The 13,903-nt window shown below is 45.9% G+C and overlaps 6 non-coding genes across 6 annotated transcripts; all 6 read left to right on the forward strand.

Annotated features, from left to right (window-relative positions):
* Positions 1–1,692: 1,692 nt before the first annotated feature.
* Positions 1,693–1,883, forward strand: LOC130334676 (U2 spliceosomal RNA). The gene has a single exon (XR_008876443.1). It is a non-coding gene; the product is annotated as a U2 spliceosomal RNA (small nuclear RNA).
* Positions 1,884–3,969: 2,086 nt separating this feature from the next.
* On the forward strand, positions 3,970–4,160 carry LOC130334678 (U2 spliceosomal RNA). Its single transcript, XR_008876444.1, has one exon. It is a non-coding gene; the product is annotated as a U2 spliceosomal RNA (small nuclear RNA).
* A 2,085-nt stretch (positions 4,161–6,245) lies between these two features.
* On the forward strand, positions 6,246–6,436 carry LOC130334702 (U2 spliceosomal RNA). The gene has a single exon (XR_008876466.1). It is a non-coding gene; the product is annotated as a U2 spliceosomal RNA (small nuclear RNA).
* Positions 6,437–8,522: 2,086 nt separating this feature from the next.
* On the forward strand, positions 8,523–8,713 carry LOC130334697 (U2 spliceosomal RNA). Its single transcript, XR_008876462.1, has one exon. It is a non-coding gene; the product is annotated as a U2 spliceosomal RNA (small nuclear RNA).
* Positions 8,714–10,810: 2,097 nt separating this feature from the next.
* On the forward strand, positions 10,811–11,001 carry LOC130334679 (U2 spliceosomal RNA). Its single transcript, XR_008876445.1, has one exon. It is a non-coding gene; the product is annotated as a U2 spliceosomal RNA (small nuclear RNA).
* A 2,085-nt stretch (positions 11,002–13,086) lies between these two features.
* On the forward strand, positions 13,087–13,277 carry LOC130334680 (U2 spliceosomal RNA). The gene has a single exon (XR_008876446.1). It is a non-coding gene; the product is annotated as a U2 spliceosomal RNA (small nuclear RNA).
* Positions 13,278–13,903: the final 626 nt, after the last annotated feature.

Below are 13,903 nucleotides of genomic sequence, written 5' to 3' on the forward strand. Positions count from 1 at the left end.
GTTGAACTTGATGGACATATGTCTTTTTTCGACCGTACTAACTATGTAACTATGTAACATAACATGGGGGGGGGGGGGTCTCCTGGCTGTTCACACAGGTGTGTCATTGCTGTACATTGACCATGCATTGCTTCTGTGGTATTGCAAAGGCAAAGACAAATGCTTCCAGCCATCCATTGCACTAATGGATTGGTCATCAGCTGGCTGTCTATGTCCCGCATCAATATAGACCAAAGTACAGAGGGTTAGGCTATGCTATTGTGCACCTACCTGATGCATCAGAAGGTGCGAGGCCCTTGCTAAATTCTGTGCACAGACTTTGAGATCTATACTTTAGACTGTATCTAAACCTGCTCCAACATGGACTGACATTCTGGCCTACTTTCAGCCGATGCGACTTGTCTGTCGCTGAACAGTCGCTTTTTATGTATTCAGCACCTATGTATAATGTTGTAAAAATGCTCTAGAAGCTAAAGTCGCAGAAATGTCACACATATTTGGCCTGCAACTTTCTGTGCGACAAATTCAGACAGGAAAAATCAGTATAAATCCTTAGAAAATTATCCCCCAGTGTCTCCATCTGCTGGCGGTATTGAATAAGCATTGCTGCACTGATGGGGTATGCATTAGACGAAAAAAAAGAAGAAAAAGAAGAATAATACGCCCAGAAAAGAGGCGAAAAGGAGAAAAACGTAAAAAAACGTGAAACAAAAGTAAGAGGAAGAGAAGGGAAAAAAAGGTGGAAATGGGTTTAAAAGTGATTTCGGCGGAGAAATATATATATATATATATATATATATATATATATATATATATATACGCGCACACACACACATATATATAAACGTATTCTCCGTTGAGATATTGCAGCCGCTGCTGTGTCCAGGCCCAGGAGCCTTAGCACTGTGCTGTGATGTCACTCAATACCACTGACATCACTAGGTGTAAACAACATCTCTCCTTTGCTGTGTATGTGACTATGGAGCTGTTTGGTGATGTCGTCTATTATGGCCTTCATAGAAGCAACAGGAGATTGTTGCATCCATCTAGAACCCTCAGAACTACAGTGCTATGATGTCACTCACTTCCACAGGCCTTGCAGAGTGTAAACAACAACAACCCAGCTTTGTTGTGTATGTAACCATAGGGATTTGTGATGTCACCTAGAACCTTCACAGCAGCGACAGCTTTATGAGGAGCATCAGCACTGCTCTGCCTGAGCAGAACCATCACCGCCATAGGTTGTCAAATAACCCGGGTTTAACCCACACAGGTAAGTCCAATGGGGTGCAGGCATGTCCTCTATGCTTACAGCTTCCCGTGGGTGTTGGTTTGATACCGTTTGGGGACAGCCAAGGAGGCATCTGCAGGCAACAAAGGTAGGTGTGTGCTTGTGTGTGTGTTTCCTATGCAGATCCTAAGCCCAGTGTCACATGTAAGTAGGAGGAGTAAGAAGGGTTCCTGGCAAATCCGGGTTATGGATTGCATTTAAAAAGGCCCCGTGGGAGTGCAATGGGCCCCTGTCTTGCTGCTTAGCAATAATGGTATGGGTTTAGGTTCTGCTGTGTGTACTGGTGGTTGACTGCCCCCCAGCCCAGAGTGTGCATGGAAAATTGTCTGGCAGCCTCCCTGACAGCAAGCAGTGATAGTGCCCATGAAGGGCACCTTGTTGGGCCCGCCCCTTTCACGGTTATCGCTTCTCGGCCTTTTGGCTAAGATCAAGTGTAGTATCTGTTCTTATCAGTTTAATATCTGATACGTCCCCTATCTGGGGACCATATATTAAATGGATTTTTGAGAACGGGGGCCGATTTCGAAGCTTGCTTCCGTCGCCCTATGCATTGACCCGATATGGCAGTATCTTCGGGTACAGTGCACCACCCCCTTACAGGGTTAAAAAGAAAGATTCCTACTTTCATTGCTACCTGCTTGCTGGCTAGCCAGCTAGCCAGCCCTGTGGGCCTTGCTGCTGCTGCAGCCAAAAAACAAAAGGTGGTGCTGCTGCTGCTTCTGCTGCTTCTGCTTGTGTCTGGCCGCTGTTGGAGCGTCCAGGCACAGGACTTCTGCTGCTGCTGACTAAATGGCCTCCTTAATTGGATCATTTGAGTAGCCAGCACACCTGTGCAGGTAGGGCATGACATGATAGGCAGCTGCCTTGATAGCGGGTGGGTGCTGAATGTTCCTAATTGACAAAATAAGATTAATGCTTATGAAGAAATATAAAATCTCATCCCTTCCCCAATATCGCGCCACACCCCTACCCCTTAATTCCCTGGTTGAACTTGATGGACATATGTCTTTTTTCGACCGTACTAACTATGTAACTATGTAACATAACATGGGGGGGGGGGGGGTCTCCTGGCTGTTCACACAGGTGTGTCATTGCTGTACATTGACCATGCATTGCTTCTGTGGTATTGCAAAGGCAAAGACAAATGCTTCCAGCCATCCATTGCACTAATGGATTGGTCATCAGCTGGCTGTCTATGTCCCGCATCAATATAGACCAAAGTACAGAGGGTTAGGCTATGCTATTGTGCACCTACCTGATGCATCAGAAGGTGCGAGGCCCTTGCTAAATTCTGTGCACAGACTTTGAGATCTATACTTTAGACTGTATCTAAACCTGCTCCAACATGGACTGACATTCTGGCCTACTTTCAGCCGATGCGACTTGTCTGTCGCTGAACAGTCGCTTTTTATGTATTCAGCACCTATGTATAATGTTGTAAAAATGCTCTAGAAGCTAAAGTCGCAGAAATGTCACACATATTTGGCCTGCAACTTTCTGTGCGACAAATTCAGACAGGAAAAATCAGTATAAATCCTTAGAAAATTATCCCCCAGTGTCTCCATCTGCTGGCGGTATTGAATAAGCATTGCTGCACTGATGGGGTATGCATTAGACGAAAAAAAAGAAAGAAAAAGAAGAATAATACGCCAGAAAAGAGCGAAAAGGAGAAAAACGTAAAAAACGTGAAAAAAAAGTAAGAGGAAGAGAAGGGAAAAAAAGGTGGAAATGGGTTTAAAAGTGATTTCGGCGGAGAAATATATATATATATATATATATATATATATATATATATATATATATACGCGCACACACACACATATATATAAACGTATTCTCCGTTGAGATATTGCAGCCGCTGCTGTGTCCAGGCCCAGGGGCCTTAGCACTGTGCTGTGATGTCACTCAATACCACTGACATCACTAGGTGTAAACAACATCTCTCCTTTGCTGTGTATGTGACTATGGAGCTGTTTGGTGATGTCGTCTATTATGGCCTTCATGAGAAGCAACAGGAGATTGTTGCATCCATCTAGAACCTCAGAACTACAGTGCTATGATGTCACTCACTTCCACAGGCCTTGCAGAGTGTAAACAACAACAACCCAGCTTTGTTGTGTATGTAACCATAGGGATTTGTGATGTCACCTAGAACCTTCACAGCAGCGACAGCTTTATGAGGAGCATCAGCACTGCTCTGCCTGAGCAGAACCATCACCGCCATAGGTTGTCAAATAACCCGGGTTTAACCCACACAGGTAAGTCCAATGGGGTGCAGGCATGTCCTCTATGCTTACAGCTTCCCGTGGGTGTTGGTTTGATACCGTTTGGGGACAGCCAAGGAGGCATCTGCAGGCAACAAAGGTAGGTGTGTGCTTGTGTGTGTGTTTCCTATGCAGATCCTAAGCCCAGTGTCACATACAAGTAGGAGGAGTAAGAAGGGTTTCTGGCAAATCCGGGTTATGGATTGCATTTAAAAAGGCCCCGTGGGAGTGCAATGGGGCCCCTGTCTTGCTGCTTAGCAATAATGGTATGGGTTTAGGTTCTGCTGTGTGTACTGGTGGTTGACTGCCCCCCAGCCCAGAGTGTGCATGGAAAATTGTCTGGCAGCCTCCCTGACAGCAAGCAGTGATAGTGCCCATGAAGGGCACCTTGTTGGGCCCGCCCCTTTCACGGTTATCGCTTCTCGGCCTTTTGGCTAAGATCAAGTGTAGTATCTGTTCTTATCAGTTTAATATCTGATACGTCCCCTATCTGGGGACCATATATTAAATGGATTTTTGAGAACGGGGGCCGATTTCGAAGCTTGCTTCCGTCGCCCTATGCATTGACCCGATATGGCAGTATCTTCGGGTACAGTGCACCACCCCCTTACAGGGTTAAAAAGAAAGATTCCTACTTTCATTGCTACCTGCTTGCTGGCTAGCCAGCTAGCCAGCCCTGTGGGCCTTGCTGCTGCTGCAGCCAAAAAACAAAAGGTGGTGCTGCTGCTGCTTCTCTGCTTCTGCTTGTGTCTGGGCCGCTGTTGGAGCGTCCAGGCACAGGACTTCTGCTGCTGCTGACTAAATGGCCTCCTTAATTGGATCATTTGAGTAGCCAGCACACCTGTGCAGGTAGGGCATGACATGATAGGCAGCTGCCTTGATAGCGGGTGGGTGCTGAATGTTCCTAATTGACAAAATAAGATTAATGCTTATGAAGAAATATAAAATCTCATCCCTTCCCCAATATCGCGCCACACCCCTACCCCTTAATTCCCTGGTTGAACTTGATGGACATATGTCTTTTTTCGACCGTACTAACTATGTAACTATGTAACATAACATGGGGGGGGGGGGGGTCTCCTGGCTGTTCACACAGGTGTGTCATTGCTGTACATTGACCATGCATTGCTTCTGTGGTATTGCAAAGGCAAAGACAAATGCTTCCTAGCCATCCATTGCACTAATGGATTGTCATCAGCTGCTGTCTATGTCCCGCATCAATATAGACCAAAGTACAGAGGGTTAGGCTATGCTATTGTGCACCTACCTGATGCATCAGAAGGTGCGAGGCCCTTGCTAAATTCTGTGCACAGACTTTGAGATCTATACTTTAGACTGTATCTAAACCTGCTCCAACATGGACTGACATTCTGGCCTACTTTCAGCCGATGCGACTTGTCTGTCGCTGAACAGTCGCTTTTATGTATTCAGCACCTATGTATAATGTTGTAAAAATGCTCTAGAAGCTAAAGTCGCAGAAATGTCACACATATTTGGCCTGCAACTTTCTGTGCGACAAATTCAGACAGGAAAAATCAGTATAAATCCTTAGAAAATTATCCCCCAGTGTCTCCATCTGCTGGCGGTATTGAATAAGCATTGCTGCACTGATGGGGTATGCATTAGATGAAAAAAAAGAAGAAAAAGAAGAATAATACGCCCAGAAAAGAGGCGAAAAGGAGAAAAACGTAAAAAAAACGTGAAAAAAAAGTAAGAGGAAGAGAAGGAAAAAAGGTGGAAATGGTTTAAAAGTGATTTCGGCGGAGAAATATATATATTATATATATATATATATATATATATATATATATATATACGCGCACACACACACATATATATAAACGTATTCTCCGTTGAGATATTGCAGCCGCTGCTGTGTCCAGGCCCAGGAGCCTTAGCACTGTGCTGTGATGTCACTCAATACCACTGACATCACTAGGTGTAAACAACATCTCTCCTTTGCTGTGTATGTGACTATGGAGCTGTTTGGTGATGTCGTCTATTATGGCCTTCATAGAAGCAACAGGAGATTGTTGCATCCATCTAGAACCCTCAGAACTACAGTGCTATGATGTCCACTCACTTCCACAGGCCTTGCAGAGTGTAAACAACAACAACCCAGCTTTGTTGTGTATGTAACCATAGGAATTTGTGATGTCACCTAGAACCTTCACAGCAGCGACAGCTTTATGAGGAGCATCAGCACTGCTCTGCCTGAGCAGAACCATCACCGCCATAGGTTGTCAAATAACCCGGTTTAACCCACACAAGGTAAGTCCAATGGGGTGCAGCATGTCCTCTATGCTTACAGCTTCCCGTGGGTGTTGGTTTGATACCGTTTGGGGACAAGCCAAGGAGGCATCTGCAGGCAACAAAGGTAGGTGTGTGCTTGTGTGTGTTTCCTATGCAGATCCTAAGCCCAGTGTCACATGCAAGTATGAGGAGTAAGAAGGGTTCCTGGCAAATCCGGGTTATGGATTGCATTTAAAAAGGCCCCGTGGGAGTGCAATGGGCCCCTGTCTTGCTGCTTAGCAATAATGGTATGGGTTTAGGTTCTGCTGTGTGTACTGGTGGTTGACTGCCCCCCAGCCCAGAGGTGTGCATGGAAAATTGTCTGGCAGCCTCCCTGACAGCCAAGCAGTGATAGTGCCCATGAAGGGCACCTTGTTGGGCCCGCCCCTTTCACGGGTATCGCTTCTCGGCCTTTTGGCTAAGATCAAGTGTAGTATCTGTTCTTATCAGTTTAATATCTGATACGTCCCCTATCTGGGGACCATATATTAAATGGATTTTTGAGAACGGGGCCGATTTCGAAGCTTGCTTCCGTCGCCCTATGGCATTGACCCGATATGGCAGTATCTTCGGGTACAGTGCACCACCCCCCCTTACAGGGTTAAAAAGAAAGATTCCTACTTTCATTGCTACCTGCTTGCTGGCTAGCCAGCTAGCCAGCCCTGTGGGCCTTGCTGCTGCTGCAGCCAAAAAACAAAAGGTGGTGCTGCTGCTGCTTCTGCTTCTGCTTGTGTCTGGCCGCTGTTGGAGCGTCCAGGCACAGGACCTTCTGCTGCTGCTGATCTAAATTGGCCTCCTTAATTGGATCATTTGAGTAGCCAGCACACCTGTGCAGGTAGGGCATGACATGATAGGCAGCTGCCTTGATAGCGGGTGGGTGCTGAATGTTCCTCAATTGACAAAATAAGATTAATGCTTATGAAGAAATATAAAATCTCATCCCTTCCCCAATATCGCGCCACACCCCTACCCCTCATAATTCCCTGGTTGAACTTGATGGACATATGTCTTTTTTCGACCGTACTAACTATGTAACTATGTAACTTTAACATGGGGGGGGGGGTCTCTGGCTCTTCACACAGGTGTGTCATTGCTGTACATTGACCATGCATTGCTTTCTGTGGTATTGCAAGGCAAAGACCAAATGCTTCCAGCCATCCATTGCACTAATGGATTGGTCATCAGCTGGCTGTCTATGTCCGCCTCAATATAGACAAAGTACAGAGGGTTAGGCTATGGCTATTGTGCACCTACCTGATGCATCAGAAGGTGCGAGGCCCTTGCTAAATTCTGTGCACCAGACTTGAGATCTATACTTTAGACTGTATCTAAACCTGCTCCAACATGGACTGACATTCTGGCCTACTTTCAGCCGATGCGACTTGTCTGTCGCTGAACAGTCGCTTTTTATGTATTCAGCCACCTATGTATAATGTTGTAAAAATGCTCTAGAAGCTAAAGTCGCAGAAATGTCACAACATATTTGGCCTGCAACTTTCTGTGCGACAGATTCAGACGAGGAAAAATCTGTATAAATCCTTAGAAAATTATACCCAGTGTCTCCATTGCTGGCGGTATGAATAAGCATTGCTGCACTGATGGGGTATGCATTAGACGAAAAAAAAGAAGAATACAAGAAGATTAATACGCCAGAAAAGAGGGCGAAAAGGAGAAAAACGTAAAAAAACGTGAAAAAAAAGTAAGAGGAAGAGAAGGGAAAAAAAGGTGGAAATGGGTTAAAAGTGATTTCGGCGGAGAAATATATATATATATATATATATTATATATATATATATATATACGCGCACACACACACATATATATAACGTATTCTCCGTTGAGATATTGCAGCCGCTGCTGTGTCCAGGCCCAGGAGCCTTAGCACTGTGCTGTGATGTCACTCATACCACTGACATCACTAGGTTGTAAACAACATCTCTCCTTTGCTGTGTATGTGACTATGGAGCTGTTTGGTGATGTCGTCTATTATGGGCCTTCATGAAGCAATAGGAGATTGTTGCATCCATCTAGAACCCTCAGAACTACAGTGCTATGATGTCACTCACTTCCACAGGCCTTGCAGAGTGTAAACAACAACAACCCAGCTTTGTTGTGTATGTAACATAGGGATTTGTGATGTCACCTACTAGAACCTTCACAGCAGCGACAGCTTTATGAGGAGCATCAGCACTGCTCTGCCTGAGCAGAACCATCACCGCCATAGGTTGTCAAATAACCCGGGTTTAACCCACACAGGTAAGTCCAATGGGGTGCAGGCATGTCCTCTATGCTTACAGCTTCCCGTGGGTGTTGGTTTGATACCGTTTGGGGACAGCCAAGGAGGCATCTGCAGGCAACAAAGGTAGGTGTGTGCTTGTGTGTGTGTTTCCTATGCAGATCCTAAGCCCAGTGTCACATGCAAGTAGGAGGAGTAAGAAGGGTTCCTGGCAAATCCGGGTTATGGATTGCATTTAAAAAGGCCCCGTGGGAGTGCAATGGGCCCCTGTCTTGCTGCTTAGCAATAATGGTATGGGTTTAGGTTCTGCTGTGTGTACTGGTGGTTGACTGCCCCCCAGCCCAGAGTGTGCATGGAAAATTGTCTGGCAGCCTTCCTGACAGCAAGCAGTGATAGTGCCCATGAAGGGCACCTTGTTGGGCCCGCCCCTTTCACGGTTATCGCTTCTCGGCCTTTTGGCTAAGATCAAGTGTAGTATCTGTTCTTATCAGTTTAATATCTGATACGTCCCCTATCTGGGGACCATATATTAAATGGATTTTTGAGAACGGGGGCCGATTTCGAAGCTTGCTTCCGTCGCCCTATGCATTGACCCGATATGGCAGTATCTTCGGGTACAGTGCACAACCCCCTTACAGGGTTAAAAAGAAAGATTCCTACTTTCATTGCTACCTGCTTGCTGGCTAGCCAGCTAGCCAGCCCTGTGGGCCTTGCTGCTGCTGCAGCCAAAAAACAAAAGGTGGTGCTGCTGCTGCTTCTGCTGCTTCTGCTTGTGTCTGGCCGCTGTTGGAGCATCCAGGCACAGGACTTCTGCTGCTGCTGACTAAATGGCCTCCTTAATTGGATCATTTGAGTAGCCAGCACACCTGTGCAGGTAGGGCATGACATGATAGGCAGCTGCCTTGATAGCGGGTGGGTGCTGAATGTTCCTAATTGACAAAATAAGATTAATGCTTATGAAGAAATATAAAATCTCATCCCTTCCCCAATATCGCGCCACACCCCTACCCCTTAATTCCCTGGTTGAACTTGATGGACATATGTCTTTTTTCGACCGTACTAACTATGTAACTATGTAACATAACATGGGGGGGGGGGGGGTCTCCTGGCTGTTCACACAGGTGTGTCATTGCTGTACATTGACCATGCATTGCTTCTGTGGTATTGCAAAGGCAAAGACAAATGCTTCCAGCCATCCATTGCACTAATGGATTGGTCATCAGCTGGCTGTCTATGTCCCGCATCAATATAGACCAAAGTACAGAGGGTTAGGCTATGCTATTGTGCACCTACCTGATGCATCAGAAGGTGCGAGGCCCTTGCTAAATTCTGTGCACAGACTTTGAGATCTATACTTTAGACTGTATCTAAACCTGCTCCAACATGGACTGACATTCTGGCCTACTTTCAGCCGATGCGACTTGTCTGTCGCTGAACAGTCGCTTTTTATGTATTCAGCACCTATGTATAATGTTGTAAAAATGCTCTAGAAGCTAAAGTCGCAGAAATGTCACACATATTTGGCCTGCAACTTTCTGTGCGACAAATTCAGACAGGAAAAATCAGTATAAATCCTTAGAAAATTATCCCCCAGTGTCTCCATCTGCTGGCGGTATTGAATAAACATTGCTGCACTGATGGGGTATGCATTAGACGAAAAAAAAGAAGAAAAAGAAGAATAATACGCCCAGAAAAGAGGCGAAAAGGAGAAAAACGTAAAAAAACGTGAAAAAAAAGTAAGAGGAAGAGAAGGGAAAAAAAGGTGGAAATGGGTTTAAAAGTGATTTCGGCGGAGAAATATATATATATATATATATATATATATATATATATATATATATATATATATATATACGCGCACACACACACATATATATAAACGTATTCTCCGTTGAGATATTGCAGCCGCTGCTGTGTCCAGGCCCAGGAGCCTTAGCACTGTGCTGTGATGTCACTCAATACCACTGACATCACTAGGTGTAAACAACATCTCTCCTTTGCTGTGTATGTGACTATGGAGCTGTTTGGTGATATCGTCTATTATGGCCTTCATAGAAGCAACAGGAGATTGTTGCATCCATCTAGAACCCTCAGAACTACAGTGCTATGATGTCACTCACTTCCACAGGCCTTGCAGAGTGTAAACAACAACAACCCAGCTTTGTTGTGTATGTAACCATAGGGATTTGTGATGTCACCTAGAACCTTCACAGCAGCGACAGCTTTATGAGGAGCATCAGCACTGCTCTGCCTGAGCAGAACCATCACCGCCATAGGTTGTCAAATAACCCGGGTTTAACCCACACAGGTAAGTCCAATGGGGTGCAGGCATGTCCTCTATGCTTACAGCTTCCCGTGGGTGTTGGTTTGATACCGTTTGGGGACAGCCAAGGAGGCATCTGCAGGCAACAAAGGTAGGTGTGTGCTTGTGTGTGTGTTTCCTATGCAGATCCTAAGCCCAGTGTCACATGCAAGTAGGAGGAGTAAGAAGGGTTCCTGGCAAATCCGGGTTATGGATTGCATTTAAAAAGGCCCCGTGGGAGTGCAATGGGCCCCTGTCTTGCTGCTTAGCAATAATGGTATGGGTTTAGGTTCTGCTGTGTGTACTGGTGGTTGACTGCCCCCCAGCCCAGAGTGTGCATGGAAAATTGTCTGGCAGCCTCCCTGACAGCAAGCAGTGATAGTGCCCATGAAGGGCACCTTGTTGGGCCCGCCCCTTTCACGGTTATCGCTTCTCGGCCTTTTGGCTAAGATCAAGTGTAGTATCTGTTCTTATCAGTTTAATATCTGATACGTCCCCTATCTGGGGACCATATATTAAATGGATTTTTGAGAACGGGGGCCGATTTCGAAGCTTGCTTCCGTCGCCCTATGCATTGACCCGATATGGCAGTATCTTCGGGTACAGTGCACCACCCCCTTACAGGGTTAAAAAGAAAGATTCCTACTTTCATTGCTACCTGCTTGCTGGCTAGCCAGCTAGCCAGCCCTGTGGGCCTTGCTGCTGCTGCAGCCAAAAAACAAAAGGTGGTGCTGCTGCTGCTTCTGCTGCTTCTGCTTGTGTCTGGCCGCTGTTGGAGCGTCCAGGCACAGGACTTCTGCTGCTGCTGACTAAATGGCCTCCTTAATTGGATCATTTGAGTAGCCAGCACACCTGTGCAGGTAGGGCATGACATGATAGGCAGCTGCCTTGATAGCGGGTGGGTGCTGAATGTTCCTAATTGACAAAATAAGATTAATGCTTATGAAGAAATATAAAATCTCATCCCTTCCCCAATATCGCGCCACACCCCTACCCCTTAATTCCCTGGTTGAACTTGATGGACATATGTCTTTTTTCGACCGTACTAACTATGTAACTATGTAACATAACATGGGGGGGGGGGGGGGGTCTCCTGGCTGTTCACACAGGTGTGTCATTGCTGTACATTGACCATGCATTGCTTCTGTGGTATTGCAAAGGCAAAGACAAATGCTTCCAGCCATCCATTGCACTAATGGATTGGTCATCAGCTGGCTGTCTATGTCCCGCATCAATATAGACCAAAGTACAGAGGGTTAGGCTATGCTATTGTGCACCTACCTGATGCATCAGAAGGTGCGAGGCCCTTGCTAAATTCTGTGCACAGACTTTGAGATCTATACTTTAGACTGTATCTAAACCTGCTCCAACATGGACTGACATTCTGGCCTACTTTCAGCCGATGCGACTTGTCTGTCGCTGAACAGTCGCTTTTTATGTATTCAGCACCTATGTATAATGTTGTAAAAATGCTCTAGAAGCTAAAGTCGCAGAAATGTCACACATATTTGGCCTGCAACTTTCTGTGCGACAAATTCAGACAGGAAAAATCAGTATAAATCCTTAGAAAATTATCCCCCAGTGTCTCCATCTGCTGGCGGTATTGAATAAGCATTGCTGCACTGATGGGGTATGCATTAGACGAAAAAAAAGAAGAAAAAGAAGAATAATACGCCCAGAAAAGAGGCGAAAAGGAGAAAAACGTAAAAAAACGTGAAAAAAAAGTAAGAGGAAGAGAAGGGAAAAAAAGGTGGAAATGGGTTTAAAAGTGATTTCGGCGGAGAAATATATATATATATATATATATATATATATATATATATATATACGCGCACACACACACATATATATAAACGTATTCTCCGTTGAGATATTGCAGCCGCTGCTGTGTCCAGGCCCAGGAGCCTTAGCACTGTGCTGTGATGTCACTCAATACCACTGACATCACTAGGTGTAAACAACATCTCTCCTTTGCTGTGTATGTGACTATGGAGCTGTTTGGTGATGTCGTCTATTATGGCCTTCATAGAAGCAATAGGAGATTGTTGCATCCATCTAGAACCCTCAGAACTACAGTGCTATGATGTCACTCACTTCCACAGGCCTTGCAGAGTGTAAACAACAACAACCCAGCTTTGTTGTGTATGTAACCATAGGGATTTGTGATGTCACCTAGAACCTTCACAGCAGCGACAGCTTTATGAGGAGCATCAGCACTGCTCTGCCTGAGCAGAACCATCACCGCCATAGGTTGTCAAATAACCCGGGTTTAACCCACACAGGTAAGTCCAATGGGGTGCAGGCATGTCCTCTATGCTTACAGCTTCCCGTGGGTGTTGGTTTGATACCGTTTGGGGACAGCCAAGGAGGCATCTGCAGGCAACAAAGGTAGGTGTGTGCTTGTGTGTGTGTTTCCTATGCAGATCCTAAGCCCAGTGTCACATGCAAGTAGGAGGAGTAAGAAGGGTTCCTGGCAAATCCGGGTTATGGATTGCATTTAAAAAGGCCCCGTGGGAGTGCAATGGGCCCCTGTCTTGCTGCTTAGCAATAATGGTATGGGTTTAGGTTCTGCTGTGTGTACTGGTGGTTGACTGCCCCCCAGCCCAGAGTGTGCATGGAAAATTGTCTGGCAGCCTCCCTGACAGCAAGCAGTGATAGTGCCCATGAAGGGCACCTTGTTGGGCCCGCCCCTTTCACGGTTATCGCTTCTCGGCCTTTTGGCTAAGATCAAGTGTAGTATCTGTTCTTATCAGTTTAATATCTGATACGTCCCCTATCTGGGGACCATATATTAAATGGATTTTTGAGAACGGGGGCCGATTTCGAAGCTTGCTTCCGTCGCCCTATGCATTGACCCGATATGGCAGTATCTTCGGGTACAGTGCACCACCCCCTTACAGGGTTAAAAAGAAAGATTCCTACTTTCATTGCTACCTGCTTGCTGGCTAGCCAGCTAGCCAGCCCTGTGGGCCTTGCTGCTGCTGCAGCCAAAAAACAAAAGGTGCTGCTGCTGCTGCTTCTGCTGCTTCTGCTTGTGTCTGGCCGCTGTTGGAGCGTCCAGGCACAGGACTTCTGCTGCTGCTGACTAAATGGCCTCCTTAATTGGATCATTTGAGTAGCCAGCACACCTGTGCAGGTAGGGCATGACATGATAGGCAGCTGCCTTGATAGCGGGTGGGTGCTGAATGTTCCTAATTGACAAAATAAGATTAATGCTTATGAAGAAATATAAAATCTCATCCCTTCCCCAATATCGCGCCACACCCCTACCCCTTAATTCCCTGGTTGAACTTGATGGACATATGTCTTTTTTCGACCGTACTAACTATGTAACTATGTAACATAACATGGGGGGGGGGGGGTCTCCTGGCTGTTCACACAGGTGTGTCATTGCTGTACATTGACCATGCATTGCTTCTGTGGTATTGCAAAGGCAAAGACAAATGCTTCCAGCCATCCATTGCACTAATGGATTGGTCATCAGCTGGCTGTCTATGTCCCGCATCAATATAGACCAA

Source organism: Hyla sarda, unplaced genomic scaffold (genome assembly GCF_029499605.1).
Source record: "Hyla sarda isolate aHylSar1 unplaced genomic scaffold, aHylSar1.hap1 scaffold_440, whole genome shotgun sequence".
Taxonomy (NCBI): Eukaryota; Metazoa; Chordata; class Amphibia; order Anura; family Hylidae; genus Hyla; species Hyla sarda.